This window comes from Tamandua tetradactyla, chromosome 26 (genome assembly GCF_023851605.1).
Source record: "Tamandua tetradactyla isolate mTamTet1 chromosome 26, mTamTet1.pri, whole genome shotgun sequence".
Taxonomy (NCBI): domain Eukaryota; kingdom Metazoa; phylum Chordata; class Mammalia; order Pilosa; family Myrmecophagidae; genus Tamandua; species Tamandua tetradactyla.
The window spans coordinates 9546298-9559190 of record NC_135352.1 but is presented as its reverse complement, the minus strand read 5'-3'; the positions used below and the strand labels follow the sequence as shown (position 1 = coordinate 9559190).

The window sequence follows — 12893 nt, the reverse complement described above, 5'->3', positions numbered from 1 at the left end:
TGCTTTTTTTTTTTTTTTTAACATGGGCTGGCACCGGGAATTGAACCCGGGTCCTCGGGCATGGCAGGCAAGCACTCTTACCTGCTGAGCCACCATGGCCCTGAAATTTATTACTTTTATGTGTATATGTTATTTAAAAAGAAGGAGGAGTATGACAGAGAAGATAGGATTTAACAAATGAGTACGACTGCTGAATCATTATATTGATATTGCATATCTTGGAGCAGCTAGAAGAAAACATGAAAAATCGTGGAACTGTAACCCATACCGAACTTTAAAATCTGTTCTATAACTGCTTGTTAAAATTTTGTACATATGTTATATTTCACAATAAAAAAATTAAAAAATCGTCTTTTAGAGAACCTTATTTTACACTTCTTAAAAAAGTAAATATGTTTTAAATCACTTTGAAAGCATGAAATTTTTACAAATGTTAAAGTAATGGTGAAAGACATAAAGCCAAAGATTCAGGAAAGGCAACATTTACCACACAGAATAAAGTGACAAGAAATCCACCTCTAGTAATAAGTTACAGCAACTATAGACCATCAGTGACAAAGAGAGCTGAGAAGCAGCCTGTAGGAAATACATATTATGGCACCCCTACTTTCAAATTGCTTGAGAACAGGCTTTTTTTTTTTTTTTTACAGAAAAAAAGGAAGCCAGAATAATTATATATTAACATAATATGATATCAAATTTTGAGAGAAATCTAAATTATATCCATCTTAAGAATAGGAGCAATACAAAGATAATTGCATACAAGTAAATTTTGACTAAATACTAAAAGGGTTAACCACAGACAGATCTACACTAAATATACTTCTGAAAGATGTATTTTTGGAAGAAGGAAAATTATTCTGGGAAGAAGGTGTGAGATGCAAAATGGAATTGTGAGCAAAGAAATTTGCAGACATGTAGATAGATAATGTCTCTTGTAACGATGATGAATAACTTGCTGTGGTTAATAAAGATGCAATTAAAATACTGTAGAGCAATAGCATGTAAGGCAGAAGTGAGGTGATGAAAGGTAAAAATTTTTATGAGTTCTTGAATTAATCAATGTGAAGAGAGCACTCTTAAGATTTTAGAAATCTGCATGCTGAATTTCAGAGGTAAATTCTAAAACAATAGATATAGAGTACATAATTTCCAAACAAGTAGAAAAAGAGGTATGAAATAAGAAAACCTTTCAAACAAAAAAAAATTTGAAAAAAAGGAAAGAGATGAGAACAAAAAAGAGAACAAATGAGAAGCAAAAAATAAAATGATGAATAAATCCAAATATATCTGTGATGACAGGAAATTTAAAGGGACTTAATTTGCTGATTAAAATATGGTTTATCAGATTGGGTTAATAACAATACATGCTGACATCTGCTCTTTTTAAGATAATCTGAAGTGTAAAGATGTGAACAGGTTGAAAATAAAGAAAAGAAAAAGTTATAGAGCCCTAGAAAAATCCAAACCAATGGAAACAGAACTGAATTCAGGACAAAATTGACTTTTGGACCAAAAAATATTATTTGGGATAATGGTGTTACATTATGATAAAAATTTTATTAATCAGGAAAATGTAACAATTTATATTTGCTTCTCACTAATAACATAACCTAAAACATATAAGGCAAAAATTGATGGGATCTGAAAGAGAAATTGATGAATCCACTGCCAGAGTGGGAGACGTGGTCTTGCCTTTTCCCTTACTGATAGAACAAACAACTGAAAAATCAGTACAGAAATAAAATACTTCAACAACATTATCAACATTATCTATATCAACAATATGTAGAAACCTGCTCTCAATGAATAGAAAGCATTCATTCTTCCTAAGCACACATGAAATGTTTATAAAAATTGACCATGTGCTAGGCTTCAGTCTCAACAAATTTCAATGACTCCATATCCTAGAAACCTCATTCTCTGACTACAGTTTCATTAAATTGGAAGTTTATAACATAAAATGTAAAATGATACCTCTATTTTATTTTATATTGTTGTTGAAGTAAAAGTACTAAAGTATTTAATTCAACGGCTTCCAGTGTTTTCACAATGTTGAACAGTCAACACCAGTATCTAACCCTAGGACATTGTCATTATCTTATAAAGAAACCCCATATCCATGAGCAGTTACTCCCCATTCCTTTCTCCTCTCTGTTCCTGGTAAGCACTAATCTGCTTTTTTGCCTCTATGGATTTGTTTATTTTGGACATAACCTATGAATGAAATCATACAAACTGTTGCCTTTTGTATCTGTTTTTTTTCGCTTGGTATGTTTCAAGGTTCATCCATGTGATAGCGTGTATCAGTACTTCATTCCTTTTTGTAGCTGAGTTATAGTCCACTGTAGTGACATACCACGTTTTGTTTTTTCATTCATCAGTTGATAGACATTTGTATTGCTTCCACTTTTTGGTTATTATAAATAATGCTGCTATGAACACTAGTATACAAGTTTTGATTTTTTAATTGGAACACCTGTTTTCAGTTCTCTTGGATCTATACCTAGGAGAGGAATTGCTAGGTCATAAGGTAAGTCCATGTTTAACTCTTTTGAGAAACTGTCAAACTGTTTTCCAAAGTGTTGCAACACTTTACAATCTTACCAGTCATATATAAGGGTTCCACTTCCTCCATATCCTCGCCAACGCTTGTCATTTTGTATTTTTAAAATGATAGCCATCCTAGTGGGTATGAAGTAAATGGTATAGCTATCTAATTGTGGTTTTGATTTGCACTTCCCCAGTGACTAATGATGTTGGGCATCTTTCCATATGTTTGCTGGCCATTTGTCTCTCTTCTTTGGAACAATGTCTATTCAAGTCCTTTGCCTAATTTTAAACTGGAATGCCTGTCTTTGTTGTTGAGTTGTAAGAATTCTTCATATATTCTGGATAAGGTACCCTTATCAAACATGATTTATAAACAATTTCTTCCATTTTCTGGATAGTCTTTTCACTCTCTTTATAGTGTACTTTAATGCTCAAAAATTTAAAATTTTGTTAAGGTCCAGTTTATTTTTTCTTTTGTTGCTTATGCCATATAAGAATCCATTTGCCAAATCCAAAGCCATGAAGAAAAAAACACTCCTGCGTTTTCTTCTAAAAGTTTTATAGTTTAGCCCTTATATTAGAACTTTAATCCATTTTGAGTTAGTTTTGTGTAGAGCTTCATTCTTTTGCATGCAGGTATTCAATTATGCTAGCATGTTTTGTTGGAAAGACTATTCCTTCTTCATTGAACACTTGGCACCCTTGAACAACAATAAGATTGAAAAGCAATGCTAAATATAAAGAGGGTCATTTCATAATGACAAGAGGGTTATTTCACTAGAAATATGTAATACTTCTAAATTTGTTTAGTCATAAGATATACTTCAAGAAGAGTTATGCAAAGATTGGCAGAATTGAAAGGAAAAATAAGCAAACTCATAATCATAGGGGGAGATTTTTAACAAACTTCCCACAATAATTGATAAACTAAGTAGAAAAACAAGCTATCAGTAAGATTGATTAATTTTAAGAGATTATTAACAAACTGATCTAAAAGACATAGAACACTGCACGATAATAGTAAAATGCATTATTTCTCCAATTGCACATGAACTTTTTATAAAAACGAAGCTAGAAATCAATAAGAAAACACAACTGTAAAAGCCTTCAAGCATTTTGAAATTATGAAGTAAATTAAGTAATTCATAGGTCAATCGAGAATCACAATGGAAATTAGAAGATATTTTGAACTGACAGTGGTTGAAAATATGAAATAAAAAATGTTTTGATTAGTGCTAAAATTTTGTTAGAGAGAAGTATATAGCTCTGATATATATATTAGAATTTTTAAAAAGGCTGAAAATAAATGATGTAGGCATTTACCTTAAGAAGTTATAAAAAATAGCAAATTAAAAATTTCTCCCCTAAAATAAAGGGCAGAAATTAATAAAATAGATAAAACAATACAAAACTGTGCATCATCAAATTTAAATTCAAAAATTCATTTTCTTGAAAATATTAATAAATTGATATGTCACCAGCAAGACTAACTAGGGAAAGAAAGGAAGAATGAATAAATAACTAATGCCAGGGATGAAAAAAAGAACTTCTTATATATTTGATAGATATAAAAAGATATGAAATGAAGATATTATAAGTAACTTTATGCAAATAAATACTACAAAACTAAATAAAATAATGTTTTGAAAATACAACTTGCCAAAACTGATACAGGAGGAAATAAATAATTTTATAATAATAAAAAATAATATCTACTACTTACTTTTCTACAAAGAAAATTCCAGGCCCAGCTGGTTTCACCTGAGAATTCTTACAAAAATTGGCTTAAAACACCCTCTCCTCCCCAATATTGTACAAATTTATCCTCCTAGCTGGTTATTAAACTATCTTGTGACTACTTTACGTACATGCTTTTATACTTCACTTTCTGATGCCGGGGCTGGGACTTTGAAATTCACAATTAGTTCTTGTTGGCTAGATTTCTGTTAGGCTTGCAGGTAGGCAAGTGCCAGAAAACCAGAATGCAGATTATGGGGGGATGGGGTGATATTATATAATACCAATTAGGTGTTATATACTAATTTAAAAAATTAGGTTATAAAACCAAAAGAAAAAGGAGATAATGGCCAATAGAAGTCAAATAAGGAGATCAAATATAATCTTTGAATTTTGTAACATAAACATGGGAATATTTAGGGACAGCTGCTGTGGAGAAATACAGGGGCAGAAGCCAGATTTGGATGGTTTTACAGGTGAGTGAAAAGTAAGAATGAAGACCTATGACATAGGTTTGGTGCTTCTAATTTCTGGGCCCAGATGGCACTGAAACAATAGATTTCTAGTCTTTATCAGCTATATGTTGGCCTGGCTGGGACAGGCATGGATTGACATCATGGACTATAAGATATAAACACAATGAAACTTAAGTGTAGATCAGATATTTATTTAATGTATTGTCTAGAAATGGCCTCCATAAGCCATAAATATAAGGACTAAAATATTTGGTTGGACTGATTCACCTTAGTTCCTGTAATGCCAAACCTCATAGCCCTACAAAGTTATCCTGAGTGACCCAGACCACTTAAGAATTTTCCATTCCAATCTGTTTTTCTATTAATATAGACATTTAGTCTTTTACCATAGCAGGTGCTTATGTTTCTAATTATTTATTTTAATAATTAATAGTGAATAGGTTGAGGTTACAGGATTAGATTGTCCAGTCCTTTTAAATAAGCACTAAAGCCAAAGCTTTAAGCTCTAGCTGCTTGCATTTTGGAATATGAGATTTGTCAGGGAGGAAAGTTTTGCTCCTGCAGGCAGTTTCCAAGGAAGCAACTTTCATCTTAAATACATTCACAGCAGTTCTTGGTGTCACATCTCAGGAGTTGGAAGATCTTCGTTTTAAAACCAGGCACAGCAGCATTCTGGAGGAGTCTTGCAAAGAGGGTCATGACAAAGAGGTAGCGTTCAAAACTTAGCCAAGAAAAACCTCACTCTTGTAGTTAGTTTTAAAATTTTATATGCAATGTTCATATGTGCTTAAAAATGAAGGTGTTTGGTTCAGTTTATGAAAGTTTGTTTTTTTGGATAAGATTCAAGTAATTTATTAAATAGAAACTTCCTTGGTTCTTGGGCCCAAGAAGGGCAGAGAGACACCAAGCAATTTATGCACATCTCTGGAGGAATAGCTTTGGCAGGGAAGCATCCAACGTGATGCTCCTCTTTGAGCGTCCCTCAGATACCGAATGACTACTTGATTCTTGCAGGATTTCTCCATTTCCTCTGTCCTGGAAAATGGGGCATCATTAGCCCATTCTAATTATATTCAGAGGTCCTCTTTTTTGAGAACAACTTGTTGTTCTACTGTCAGTCTACACAGAGTCAGGGTAGTTGGCATGAGGTCACAGGAGGCATATGACCAGGAGACATTAGCTGACAAGGGAAAGGAAACCACCATGAAGTGTCGTCTTCTTTGTATCTCTCCTGTGTGTTCTCCTTTTTCTCAATTTTGTTCACAGTAAGAAGTAACTTTGTCTTGTATTAAAGAGGCTATTGATCATTTTTACAAGGGATACATTTCATTTTTAAGCTTCTTCGTGGTAAAGAATGCCATAGGAGACACAAAAGAAAAATGTTTTACGTTGTCTATATTCAGACACCTCATCTCTATATCAAGGGTCAAAACCCACTGTTTGGGTGCAACTACACGATATTGGGCCATGTGGTGTATTCTTATGGTATTGCCCTCACCAGTCACACCTTTTAATATCCAAGCACTTGTGTATTTCCCCACCACATTGACTCTCAATTTTGCCATTGACTTGCTCTGACCAATGGGACATCATAAATGTGACTCAAGTAGGGGCTTGCCGAGTGCTTGCATATTGGGTCTTCCATCATGGACTGTTGCCCTGAATGCTTCAAGTAGAAGTCCATATGAAAGGCCCAGACAACCCAGTTGTTTCAGCTTTGCAGAGTCCTTAGCTGCCCTGCAAGCTGAATTCATCCACTTGTGTGATTCCTGGAAAGGCCACCAAAAGACCCATTCAGTCAACTTACAGAATCATGGGAAATAAGAAGTCACTATTTTTTCTATGCAGTTACATTTTGGGGTGTTTTGTTGCACATCAATAATGAAAAAAGGCCAGGATCTTTATGTTTTCATGTTGCATTTGTTTTTGTGCATATGTGTGGGTGACTATGTCTGAGACCTATAACTATCCCCATACCCAAACACCAAAGAAAAATAAGAATGCTTTCCATAAGGCCAAGACAAAACATGTCCCATAGTCCAAGACTGTATATGTAAAAATTAGGTACAAAGAAAATATATATTTGGGAAAGTAGAGAGATACATGGTGTGTGTGGAAGAGAGGGTGGGAGAGTGATTAGAGGGAGGTAGTTAACTGGAAAGGGTTCTTGGTGGGTGATCATGTACTGAACAGCACAGGTGATAGAAACATGTTAACTTCTGAGTTCAAGACCTAGTGATTAAACCATCTACATGTGATACCTAAGATTTGGCTCATAATTAAGCGTCAGATTAATGAAAGTATGGGCATTCTTGGGATTCACGTCTCTAGTGATTTTTACTTTTTCTTTATATTCTGATGTATAAAAAATTCAATGTGCCATGCTGAAGTCACAAATGAAAAAGAACATTAAAAAAATAAATATTCTTAGTTTGACACCAACTTGCCTACAGATTGCCCTGTGATATTCTGGATCCTTTTTTTTTGTTTGTTTTTTAACTATATGGAGCACCAAAAAAAAAAAAAAAAAAAAAAAAAAAGACTTTTTCTAAGGAATAAGAAAGGATAGGATGATAAAGGATAATTAGTTAGAATTGCTTGTAAAGCAATGCTTAGCCTTATTTAAAGCATTTTCTCTTATATGAGTATGCAGGTGTACTTATGTTTTCTGTGAAATATCTTTCCAGTTGCTAAGAAGTTGTTCAAGTTGATATTCCACAGCCCCCAGGTAACATCAATGAGGGCACCTAGGTTTTAGTAGTAGGTTCATCTTCCTATCGGGACAGCTTCTTTCTGTGTGTATACGTAACACCCATTTGCAATGAAAGCAAAATGAATTCTCCTGTAAAAAACAAATCTGTAAAGTAGTAAGGAAACTATGCATAAATGTACACCCAATTACTTTTGATTTATAATAATCAGTTAAAGTGTACACACACACACACACACACACAGACATCACCCATATTTAGAGATATCACCACTGCAGCACCCATTTGGGATCTAATCCTCTCGGCAATCCTGGCACAGATGCCCTGATCACATTCTTGTTAGGTGGGAAAAGCTGGAAGCAGTATTAATCAAATCCTACTCACTGCTTCCCTAATTGTTTTGCTATTATCGCAGTGATGATTTCTTAGTAAGGAATAACTTCAAGCGTGAAGCAAAATGCCATTTGCAGAATGCCCCGTTCAGAGGCACCAGGTTAGACAGGCTTTTCTTCCCCAGAAAGGGATGAAAACACAAATGGAAATGTGGCTGTTTGGCATGCTGTGTCAGAAGCTTGGGGTTTAATGATACTTGGCATGGCAGAGAGGCGCTATGAAGGAGAATGTTGATGGCCCTATTTTTAAATGATTAGCTTAAGGATTCTTCTTTGTGCTCACAAATACTTTTAAAAATTATGGTCTCACCTTTCCCTCCTTCTTGTTACTTTACTCCCTCCCACTTCCATCATGGGGTGCCACCACCCACCGCACATTTGCTGTGAAAATCAAGGAATCAGGAAGCCAGTGTCAATGGTGAGATTGTTCACAGTGTGTTTTAGATGAGATCAGTTTAAACTAAACTTTTATTTGTCCTCTTATTTTAAAGCGGTGTTTAAAGTATGATCTGGAGACCAGTGCTTTAGCAGAGGGGAAATGGCACTCCAGGGGCAATGTAATGTGTTTGCCCTCTCTCTCTCCCAAAGCAGTGCTAGAATTTTCCTAGGAAATAGATGAATATTTGGCAAAACAGTTCCTATATTCCTAGAAATACAGATCTAAAGATCAGTGAATCTAATTTTCCTACTGGTATCTTCGTGCTATCTCAGGACACGTGCTGCCCTCCATTTCTCTTTCTCTGCTGGTGAGCAACTGCCTCAGATTTACTTGTTTCAGTTCATTTAAAATGTAGATTTCTGAGTATCCTCAGGAAAACTCCTGATTTATAGCTATAGCATGGGACCAAGAAATCTGCATTTTATACACCCACCTGAGAAGATTCTTAGGCATACCAATGTTTGAGAAGCTCTGTTAATGATAAGGAATGAAAAAAAAAAACTTGAGTCTAAACACCTTATGCATTGGATTACTATCAGAGAAAGATTTCTAATTTACTGAGGGCAAGTATATTCATTCTATGGTTGTATAGTAATTTATATTGTCAAAGTGTTTTATATATATATATATATTTATTTATTTATTTGGTCTTCAAAATCAGTAGGGAACCACATGACCTGACAATCTCACTTGTAAGTACATGCCCCAAAGAATTGAAAGCAGGGACTCGAACAGATATTCGTGACTGATATTCATAGAAGCATTATTCATAATTGCTAAAAGGTGGATACAACTCAAGTGTCCATCACCGATGAATTATACCAAAATATGGTATATATGTATAATAGAATTTTATTCATCTGTAAAAAAGAAGATAGTTCTGATACATGTGACAACATGGATGAGTCTTGAAGATATCATATGGAATGAAATAAGCCAAGCACAAAAGGAGAGATATTGTATTATCTCACTGCTATGAAATAACTAGAACATTCAGATTCATAGAGACAGGAAGTAGAGTACAGGTGACTAGGCATGGGGGGAGGGAATGGGGAGTTAATGCTGAATGGATGCAGAGATTTGGGGATGATGGAGAAGTTTCTGTCATTGATGGTGGTGATGGTAGCACAATATTGTGAATGCAATTGATCGCTATTGAAGTACATGCCTGAAGGTGGTTAAAAAGAGAAATGTTATGTTGTATATATGGTACCACAAAATAGAAAACAAAGTCTTTGTGGAAAAGAAGCTAACATGTATTGAGTATGGACTCTCAGCCAGGAACTCTGAGTAAAACTGGGTTTTTACTCTCTAGTAAAAACCGAGTTTTACTATTGCTACATCATTTAAATATGTGTAAATTAAATAGATATCATTTTCAATTTATAGATCAGGAAACAGAGACACAGATGTTTATATTCACTTCGGGTCCGCAATCTCTCATATGTGAGAATAGCAGAGTCTGCCAGGGGTTCCCCAGTATTGACTGACCCTTTTCTTTCTATGTAATAAAAAAAATCTATTTTCAACCTGGCCCAATGATGTATGGACTACAGACTATATTTTCCATCCTTCCTTGCAGCTTAGATATGGCCAAGTGACCAAGTTTATCTGTTGGCATATAAGCAAAAATCATGTGCAACTTCCAGGTAGGGTCCTTTTGAAATTTTTCACTTTATGTTAGTAATTTTATTATTTTCAATGTGAGATTTTTCAAACTTATACCAAAATAGAAAGAATGATAGACTAAATTTCTAGGTACACATTACGCAGCCTTAATAGTCATCAGCTGGGTGACCATTTCATCTGTTCTCTCTTCCCCCCATTTACTACCCCTCACTCTTCAGTGGCCATGAAATATCATTAGGGGAGGAGGCAAACTGCTTCTCCCCACATCTTCCCTCCTGTTGATTGGAATGTGGTTGCGATGGCTGAAACTTGAGAAAATCTGTTGTACCATAGGTAGAAGCCAGAAGAGGAGGATGGCAAAGAAAAAAAAGAAGGAATTTGGCTTCATGACATCTTTTTTTTTTAATTCATTTTTTAGGTGGGATCATGATATTTTCATGAAGTCATCCTGGTGTTCCTGGGCTGTATATTCCTAGGCTTTTATGTGTGAGAGAAATAAATTTCTACCAAGTTTAAGCCTCTTGTCCATAACTTGCAACCAAATTTAACTCTAATGTCAACAGTAGGTTAAACAAAAGACACTTTTTTTTAACCATTCTTAACAAAACAAAACCATTCTTGTAAAATTCTTTCTTGTTGTTGTTTTAAAGGGGTTTAGAGTGTATTATTTCTTTGCACAAAGTACAAGACATTTGTTTTTGAATAGTACTTCACATTCTGTTTCTTGTCCATGGAGTCCTCCAAATATGCTGGGTTCATCCCTGCCTTGTACCACTGTAGGTTCCAAGATGCTCAACCACAGACCTGCTATTAAATACTTGCCATTTGACTCACCCTTTTTCCTTGGTGTCTTTAATATCTGGCATATACATCTGCAACGGCTTGCAGTTCAATATTTTGGTACTGGGTTTTGCCAATATTTAGAGACTGTGGGGAGTTGCAGAGGGCAAAAAGAGGTAAGGAATGGCCAGCACCTTGGGCAGGCCCAGGACAGGGGATGGGCACTGTTTCTCCAGGACTCAGGGTCCGGATCCCCGGGGAGCCTGCAGAAGACCCTAGAGGAGGCCAAGGGCCTCTAGATGACATCGCTTTGATGACCTCCAGACTCCGGTACAGGACACCAGGGGAGACAACCCCTGCTAGGGCACTGGCCAAGGTGATGGGGTATGCACACCATTGTTTGTTCAGGAGGGGTGTCTCACATTTCACTGTCCTGTTGTCCATGCCATCTATATAATTGCTACTGGAAGTGGGTTTTTGAGATCCCAGTTCAGACCCATTGATCCTAATCTCGGATCTTTTTGATTTGGTAGTGACCCTTGTGTTGGAGGGAGGTGAAGGATGGTGGGCAGCAAAGGAAGTCCCACTTTTAGGCCATATCCTTCAGCCTCAGATGGAGCATGAGATATGGCCTATACAGGGCTGTCTAAGGAAGACCCAATGACAGCTGGAGACAAATTCCCACCATGGTGGATGAGAGTCATCATCTCTTGCTGGGGAAAGGCTCCCTTCTTGGGAACCTGAGGGGTTCTGTTTTTGAGTCCTGGGCCTCTGTGTTCAACAGCCATTAATCCAAGGAGCCTCATCCATACTCTGGATGGAGACTGAGAGCTGAACACTCGGGGTTTGGGAACCAAGGCTGGAGGGATGGCACTGACAGGTGACAGGCAAGAGCTCAGAGTGGGGCTGAGAGGGGCTCTCCCACTAGGACCTTGGCTGAAGACCATTCCATGCTACCCCACCTGGCAAGTTGGATGGCACCACAGTTCCATAGATGCTGGCCCCTCACCATAGCCCCAGTTTTGGAGGGTGCCCCACTCTGACTCCTCTTGTGAGGAGTTTTGCAGAGTCAAAGGTTCAGGGGCAGGGTGACAGAATATCTGGTAGGGCTGCTTCTGAACCCCTTCATGGCCTGAGTGAGAGGACAAGAACCAACCTGGTTCGAGCAGAGGGTCTGGTTCATTCTCATCTCAAGGGCTGGCTGGAAAGCAGCTCTCCTCATCTCCGCTGTGCTGGTTTGAAGCTGTGATGCACCTCAGAAAAGCCATGACCTTCTAATCCGATTTTGTGCATGCAGATTTAGTGTAGGTAGGAGCTTTTGATTAAGTTATTTCCATGACAATGTTACTGCCCCCCCCCCCCCCCCCCCCCGCCTCATGCAAGGTGGGTCTTAATTAATTTACTGGAGTCTTTAAAAGAGCTCACAGAGAGAGAGAGAGAGCTCAGAGCAGACACAGACATTTGGAGACGCATATGGAAAATGTCCCAGGAGACACCAGAAGGACCCACAGAGTGTGAGACAGCTGTTTGAACCAGCAGCTGGGAGAGAAGGACAGCAGACATTGCCATGTGCCTTCCCACGTGATGGAGAAACCCTGGACATGATCGGCCTTCCTTGAGTGAAGGTTTCCTCATGTTGTTGCCTTAATTTGGACATATTCATAGCTTTAGAATTGTAGCTTGTAACTTAATAAATCCCCTTTGTAAGAGCCCATTGATTTCTGGTATATCGCATTCTGGCAGCCTTAGCAAACCAAAACACCCATCTCACACAGAAGGGTGCAGGCCTGTCCCCGACCCCTGGTGCCTGCTCTCTCCCGTGGGCCGGGGCTTCAATATCGGGGTTGCTCTGTTCCCAACAGTGGTTGAGGGAAATGGGGACAGGGCCCAAGAAAAGACGTTGCACTTCAGGCTGGCATGCCAAATTGGTGCTCTTAACAACAGGGTCCTGTGTTGCCAAGAGCCACCATGTTCTCCACTCAAATGCCACCGCCGCTGCTGGTTGTATACACTCTTGCCTTAGCAAGTTCAATGTCACTTTTATAGATTGAACTGTGCCCCCCAGAAGACATGTTCAGGTTCTAATGTTGTGGATATGAACTTAATTGTAAATAGAATGTTTGGTGATGTTGATACTGGACAAAGGGGGTGGATTCTTTTGCCTGATATGCTCAAA

The 12893-nt window shown here is 37.3% G+C and overlaps 1 pseudogene; it reads right to left on the bottom strand.

Moving 5' to 3' along the window:
* Positions 1 to 10591: 10591 nt before the first annotated feature.
* Positions 10592 to 11709, bottom strand: LOC143669614 (F-box only protein 42 pseudogene; annotated as a pseudogene).
* Between the last annotated feature and the right edge of the window lie 1184 nt (positions 11710 to 12893).